Here is a 7,969-nt window from a genome sequence, read left to right on the forward strand (position 1 = left end):
ATCCATTGGTTGATCGATAGCATATAAACTAATCATTCAGTTTGTCTGTTTTTTACGTGAAAATGCACAAATTTCACTAGTTCCAGATTCTAAAATGTGGATATTTAATCTTTTTTTAAGTGTTCAACTATATTAAACTGCTTTTCTTTTTGTCTTGGACTTTTGGTTGCATAAATTAAGCAGTTTTGAAATGTCAACTTGGGCTCCTGGAGATTGTTTTGGTCATTTTGTCCACATATTTTCCCATAATCCGACTCCACCGTGAGTCACCCATTCAATTGAAGAGGCCTCAAACTGAATATATTCACTAAAATAAGACAGAGTTGCTTTGAGAGTGAGTCTGAAATACTCATTGAGCTCCTCGGAGGACAAATATAAATGCTGTTTCTTCAAATATATGTCTTCAATTCCTGGCAAAAGTTTTTTTTTCACCATAGTATAGTTGATTAACTAAATTTAGTTGCAAGTCTAAATGTTTGCCAGATGTTTACATTTTTCAGTTAAGATGCTTGTATCATGGGACGGACGAACACAATCTCATTGGTCGACTGCAGTTGCTCCCTTCAGAGAAGGCGGCTGTGACGCAGAGGGAGGCGAAGAGTTACGAGCTCTTAGCTTGTCCGTCCCGCTAGAGACGGGACCAGCTGGACCCACCAACCCTTTCACCCACCCTGCTCTCCCCTTACAATCTCCCTATGGTGGGAACACGGGCAGAGGCTTGTGGGTAACTGGAAACTTCAATCCACTGAAATCAATTATCCAGAGCAAGACTTTCCAAAAATACTCCGGTGTGGAGAGCGTCATGTTTTGCTTCGAGCATGTGCCCTTGTTTTAGAAACATCCTGCCGTGCTTCTGTCCACACATTTAGCCTCTCTTTTCCCCTTTTCCTCTCTGGTTTGAGTGATATGGTGTGTGTGTGTGTGTGTGTGTGTGCAGACAGAAGACTGTGTGGTTGAGGTTAAAGCAGTTCCCGGTAGCCTTCTTATCCTGTGACAGTGATGTCACCATCAGCAGCCTGACCAAGGGCAATAATGGAGAGCCTTCCCGTGCTGTTCTCCTTCCAGTGACGAGGAGCTCCTCAGACATTAGACACTTCTTATTGCCCAAGACGTACCCGCCCGCCTTAATGGGCTGCTGGATATTGATTCGGCTACACAAAAAGAAGATCTGAGCTTTCATCCTATTTAGAAAGCAGCACTACAGTTTCACAAAAGCTTTCAGAGTGGCCTTGCAAGAGACTGGCAATCTTTAGCAATTTGGCACATGTGGTAATCTTAAAAAACAGGTTTACAACCCTGTAACCGTGTTCAGAGATATTTTGGGTATTTAGGAACTATTGTGACATTGTTCAACCCGTAGATTTATTGTTATGTGTCCACACTTGCAGCTACAAATAAAATGTTCTCGCTTGCTAACTCCTGCAAGTTTAAAACGAGAGAAAAACATTTTCTAAAGCCAGCATCTGTAAGCAATGGCATTCTCAGGTGTAACTTAGTGTAATTTGGTGGCTTAGGAATAACCACAAGATGGCAATGTTCTTATGCTTCGACTAAACAAACAATCACATGACATGGCTGACGCCTCAAATGACTTGCAGAAATGCAGGAAACGACCTGTGAAAAGAGAAATAAAACTGTTGAACTTCCCCTTATACGTGCAGAAATAAGACCTCATGTTGGCCTGTTTTCTGTTGAGGGCTCGCAGAGGAACTGCTGTTTGCAAAGTTCCTGAATTGTACGCGGCTGTTTCACAACCCCAGACTTTTGACACCTGAATACCACCTTGTCGGACATGTTTGATTGCGGCAGTAAACCGCTGCCCTGGACCTGACGTCAGAGAGAAAGGAGAGTCGAGGGGAAATTCCACCTGTAGCCTCACTCTGCTCTCCTGCTGCCTGTCTCACAAGCATGTGACTTGGACGAGTCATCGTGCCTGAGTTTCTCCATGAATTCGGGCATTGTCATGATGTAATGCAGCGTTCCAGTCAAGCTATTTTTAGCATACAAAAGAGGACAATGTTGTTTTTGAAGTATGTTGTTGGGTAAATGCAGTATTAAAGTTTAGTTGTTTCTTTTTAAACCAATTAGAATGATTCAGGTGTTAGAAAACGAAGTGATCAAAAGTAATGCAAAATACTGGCTTCAATGATGAAACTATTTATTTATAAAGTATTCAAAAAATGACAAATTGAGGCAATAATAAAGACTTTGCGGTGATAATCAAATGAGAATAGACTGTATTCGTCTAAAAGCGTTAACAGTTTTACATTTAGGACTAGCTTGACATTTTGGGAAATATGCATATCACCTTTGTTGCAGGGATGGTGTATTTCCCAAAATGTCAAACTATTGCTTTGAATGAAAATTGAAATAGGACATCACATTAGATTATGTTGCTCCAGATACCAGGGAAAGTAAGAACCCCCTTAGCCGCAGTATACTTTGTCTGCAGGAAGAATTACTGTAGAAAGAATCAACATATAACGTGTCCACTCTGGCAGCATGTTGACATCATGAGATTAGTTAACCGCATTACTTAGATATTTTTACGGGTCCATGTAAGCACACAGCATAGTGAGCTGTATCACTGATGTATGTGTAATTACGTTAAGGAGCGATGGCTCGGGTTGTAGTGTTCTACCTTACGGTAGTTTGACCACACAAAGGAGCTCCAGACCAAAATAGAAACGGGCTCAGCCTGCAACTTTGGCGCATAATGATATTTCACCCTGTCATTTTTCATGTCTCTTGGAGCTAATGAGGTAGCAGTGAGTGGTTCACGGAGGCCTTTCATGAGTCAGCTCAGCCAGTGGTGCTTGGATTCAAAGAGTGAGCTTTGCTCGAAGAAGCCAAAGGATCTTTTCCTCATTCAACTTTCAACAAACTCTTTCAACAAATGTGACTAACACAGGCGAAGACAGAGTTGACAGAATTCGCAGCGAGCTCAGGCAGCTCATCGTATCTGCTGAGAGGCGAGTGTCTGTCTTCACTGACAGTAATTTTTTATTTATTTTTTTCCTTTTGGGTTAATTTCAAAGTGACAGGCAGTCCTCAGGCTGGTTGAATTATTTAACTACATGCAGCCAATGGGTATTATAATCTAGGCCCTGAGTGACAGAGCAATATGCTCTTAGGGCCTCATGGCATTTTATTAATAATGAGCTTGAGATAAAGTAGAGCTCTCGGGTGAAAAGCTGCTGGCTGTTGGCGTACACTGGAGCACGCTATGCTCTTAGCCCAGAATTAGCTGGTGTGACACAGATGGACTTTTTTAAAACCTCAGCGATTGTTTCTGATAAGACGTCTGCATGAGAAACAGCAGTTATGTGGTTCGGTGACGTCGCGGAACAATGAATGCTTTCTGCCAGTATCTGACTGCAGGTAGCTGTTTACAGCCCACAGAGGTGTGATGTAGACGACCTGGATTGTTGGCCTGCTCTCTGTGTTTAATAATTAATGAGCTGCAGTCTGTATGTGTGTATCTGGATTCGGCAGCAGTAGACGTAATGCGACTACGCTAGCCTCTGCCTATCTGTTCAACAGCTACTGTATGTCTCATCAGCACCGTTTCCAGACGTAGCAGGCCGCACTAAACAGCGGACAGACACAGTTAGGTTTAAATCCGCTCCACAAATTTATTATTTTATATTAATTGCAAAAATAATGTGACTACTTCCTGTCATACAGCTCCCATTCTGAAGGAATAAAATCTCAAGCTGCAATATTTTACTAAACAGGAGGGAATAAATGTATGCATGCACGCTGAATATTATCTATTGAAGGCCTGTGGTCTGAGCATCGTGGTCACTCACATCCAGTTGGATGAGCTGCTGCACACTGAATGCTTTGGCTTCATAGCTGTACACCTACACAGCTCTTTGTCAGGTCTGTCTGTACCACAGTAACACTGAGTCAGCACAGTGAATCATGTTAGAGTGTGGATGGTCACTGTCCGAGAATGATGACGCTTTCTTAGCACCGTGAGCTGTCGGCTTATTGAACAAACTTGTTGCAACAAGAACGTTTGACCTCAACCAGCTGGCATACTTTTAAATCGTAAAAACTGTGATATTTGTATAGCACCATGACTGCATGCCTTCCATCTTTCGAGAGAGGAGCTCAGTGTATCCTCGGAAGTCCCCCGGCAGATTAGGCCTATAGCAGCATATCTAGGGGCTGGACCAAGGCAAACCTGATCCAGCCCTAACTATAAGCGTTATCAAAAAGGAAAGCCTTAAGCCTCCTCTTAAATGTGGTGAGTGTGTCTGACCCCCGGACTGAAACGGGAAGCTGGTTCCACAGAAGAGGAGCTTGATAACTGAAGGCTCTGGCTCCCATCCTACTTTTTGAGACTCTAGGAACGACAAGTAATATGGTACTATAAGCTCCTTAAGATATGATGGTGCACGGCCAATTAAGGCTTTGTAGGTGAGGAGAAGGACTTTAAATTCAATTCGTTATTTAACTGGCAGCCAGTGCGGAGAAGCTAATACCGGAGTAATATGATCTCTTTTCTTCGTTTCTGTTAGTACACGTGCTGCAGCATTCTGGATCAATGCTGACCTCCAAGCCACACAAATAATTCTGTGCGGCCTCCAGAGGCTCCCATATCTCATCCTGTCAAGGATCGTTACAAAATGTTTGTCACACAGTGCTCAAAAATAACTCTTTACTGAGTGATCTGGATTTCATGAGTGCGGTTCTTGCTGGAGTGGTTTGTCAGGTGCAACATTGTAGGGCACGCCGAGATAAATGGTGTCACATGAATCAAGTTTGGGAGCAAAAATGTAAAATGCAGTGAGGGCTAGTTGTGCTGTATTTGAGGGCTCCATAAAATAAACATTCTGGCTGATACAACATTTATTGGCATAGACATTTGTGTAGTAAGCTGAATAACTAAGTGAAATTCTGTCATATTAATATAATATTATAATGTGAATCTAGCAACTCAAAATGACAAGCAGAAAGATTAACAGCGTGCAATTATCTAAATGACGATCTTACCTCCCTCTTTTGGGTTAAAGGGAATTCACTGACACTGTTACAGGCCTTAACCACAGCAGCTCTGTGGTGTCAAGTATTGCTGTGCTCTGCCCTTTAATGGGGAGATACTGCAAAAAATGGGGCCTTTTTAGGGCTGGTCCTGTTGCGGTTGGCGTCTGTATGCCGAGCTCGCACAAAAGAATCAAGATTTTTTTCATTCTTAGGCTGCAAAGGAAAGGTATGTCTTTCAGTGAGTCTACAGGTTCAATTGGCTCTGCACTGATCCCACACACAAGACTGTTTCTTGATTGTGTTAATACACCACCATTGTAGAAACAAAGCAAGAACACAATGCACTGTGTTAGACAGGCTTTTTGTGTTCCCACACTGCGGGCTGATTTTAATTGTATCCCACTGACATGTCATGAAGCACCAGCAATTTAAACATCTTCACTTTTATTGCTTTTCCCCCAGAGTGTAGATGTGATTTGTTGTGCAAATCTGGGTGAGTTTGCGTTCAGTATTGCAGAAGATAATTGGAAGGACTGTAAATTCTTTGGAGAGGATAAGTGCAAATAGTTTTTTACTACAGGGACGGCTCAGAAGATACTGGCTCCATAGACTGTATAAAATATGGTCGTAGTCTCCGTGACGTCCGCCATCGGTTTCTGAAGACAAGTTGTGAAGCTCGAAGTGAGTGGCTCCTGCCATTGCCATCAAAATTGGCGACTACTATAAAATTTCAGTTAAGGTATAAAGACCAAACCCATTGTTGTACCAGGTTGTAAAAATGTGTGTTACTGCTGTAAAATTGGGTATTTTAACATGGGGCTCTATGGGGATTGTCTCGCTTTTGGAGCCAGCCTCAACTGGCCATTTCAAGAACTGCAATTTTTGACACTTCCACGTTCGCTTTCATTTCCAGCACCAAGAGGTTTCCGCTTGATTGGCACACGTAGAGGAATACATGTGCTCCTTAGTATTCATTGAAGGAGAGCCATGAGTTGTTTTTGATGCCATGCCCTCTCGTCTATTTGTTTGCTCCTCTTAAGAGACTTCCTGGTAGGGAAATATTTTTTCGACACAGCTGATTACCCACAATTAACAGATCACTGGAATGTAGCGCAGTCTCATTACGGGTCTCTTTTCTTTTCTAATTTTGCAAAGAATAATTTGTGCTTCAGGAATCTAAAAGCTTATCGTCAGCACTGCAGCTCTCTAAAGTTTCCTTTCCTTTTGATGGCTTTTATTCTTCTCTTTCAGAGTAGATACACAGTGTAAATATATAAATGGGATTTCTGGATCTAGAGTGCGGGTAAGTTATGGACCCAGAAAAGTACCCTGTTGATAGTGGTACGGTGGTGGCACACAATAGATCCATTACATCCATAATATTGACAAGAATGCGCTGAATGTCTGCAGCTCTTCTTTTGGGCCTAAGACGATACTTTAAAGCTTTTGTCTGCCCAGAGATTTTGTTTATCTGTACGGCTTACACAAGGGGAGTAACATTACTTTAGCTCATGTACATGCATGTGTGTGTTTTTGTATGTTTACGTAGTTGTCCTGGATTTTTAGCAGTGCTGCTGCAGTGCATTAACCTTAAGCGTAAATATCACAAGAACTTTCCTCCACTGCTTCGGAGTTGTGGACAGTATTTCCAAGAGGCGGTGATGAATGAAGCTTGTTTGGTGTAACTTTCCCTCGCAGCAAGGCGATCAATTTGCTCTCAGGCAAACAGATGCGTTCTGCTCTGAGCCGAACTATATTGAACGGAGGCCAGGAAGAATTAATGTGATGATGAGAGCACTCGGTTGAGACTGAGAAGGTGATTTGGGCGTCCGTGACAAACAGACCCCGCTGCAGTTGCAATTGAGTTTAATGGGTTCATTTTTTAAACATCAATCTCCAAGTCCTGTGTCTGTTTATGTTTATCTTCTTTCCCAACAATCCCAATTTGAGGCAGGTTTTATTTACATATTTGACTGTTGAATGCACTACGTGGGGCTTTTTCAGTGGAAAACATGTATAAATTGATGCAGAGCCAAGAGTGTGAAGACACAAAGTGCTCAACGCTCACCACAGACCACCGCTTCCTGTGAGTGTCGTTTCTGATGCATTCTTATCAAGTCTTAGCTATATCTGTGTTCTCTAAACTTAACAAGACATGTGACGGTAAAATGATCGGTGACACCTACTGCGGCTGATCTGTGACACTTTCTGTATGTTTTAACATCTTAAATGTAAAATCTGAGACACGAATACAGGCGCTTGAGTTAAAAGTGCATTTGATGTTTGTTCACAGCAGGAGCGTTGCCGTTATCATGATCACTGAATGTTAAAGAGGAGGAGGAGGGGGAGGAGAATGTTTTTTTGGCCCTCTGAGGTGAAGCACTTGCTCATACCTAAACGCAGTCGACTTTACAGTTTAATTTCTTTGTACCTCCCACTGGTAGAAGTTGTTTTATGGGGCTTTCTACTGCCGGCAGAATAACTCCCCCACAAGTCAGCAGCTTAACTGGCTCCCTGACACGGCTAATAGACTCACGATTCATTGCAAATGTTTTAATGGGACACAAAGGGGTGTGAACTTTACTTCTGAGCTGCCGTACAGATTTTAATAACCATGCCAGGCCCATATTGTATGGTCAAAGTCTAAAGTAAGTGCATACCTGTTCAACTGTTTACCTGCACCAGCAGCACTCCTCCGCCTCTGCAGGAGAAACCCGTCTATCGTCTTTCATGCTGTTTGAGGTGTGGCCCTCTGGTTGGACTCCTCTGCTCTCCCCTCCCCCGCTGAAGCATCGTCCAATCCCCGCCACATGTCAAACTCACCTGAAACGATTTGCATTCAGGGCCGATACTTGCTGCTGATTGGCCAGGTAAAAGCACTCTGCCTCAGGGCTCCCCTGCCAATGGTGATAGGGCTGCGTGACTCATAGGGAGAGGACAAGTTGCTTCACTACACTTCTCCTTTTTCTGCTTC

This window comes from Pholis gunnellus (genome assembly GCF_910591455.1).
Source record: "Pholis gunnellus genome assembly, chromosome: 10".
Taxonomy (NCBI): Eukaryota; Metazoa; Chordata; class Actinopteri; order Perciformes; family Pholidae; genus Pholis; species Pholis gunnellus.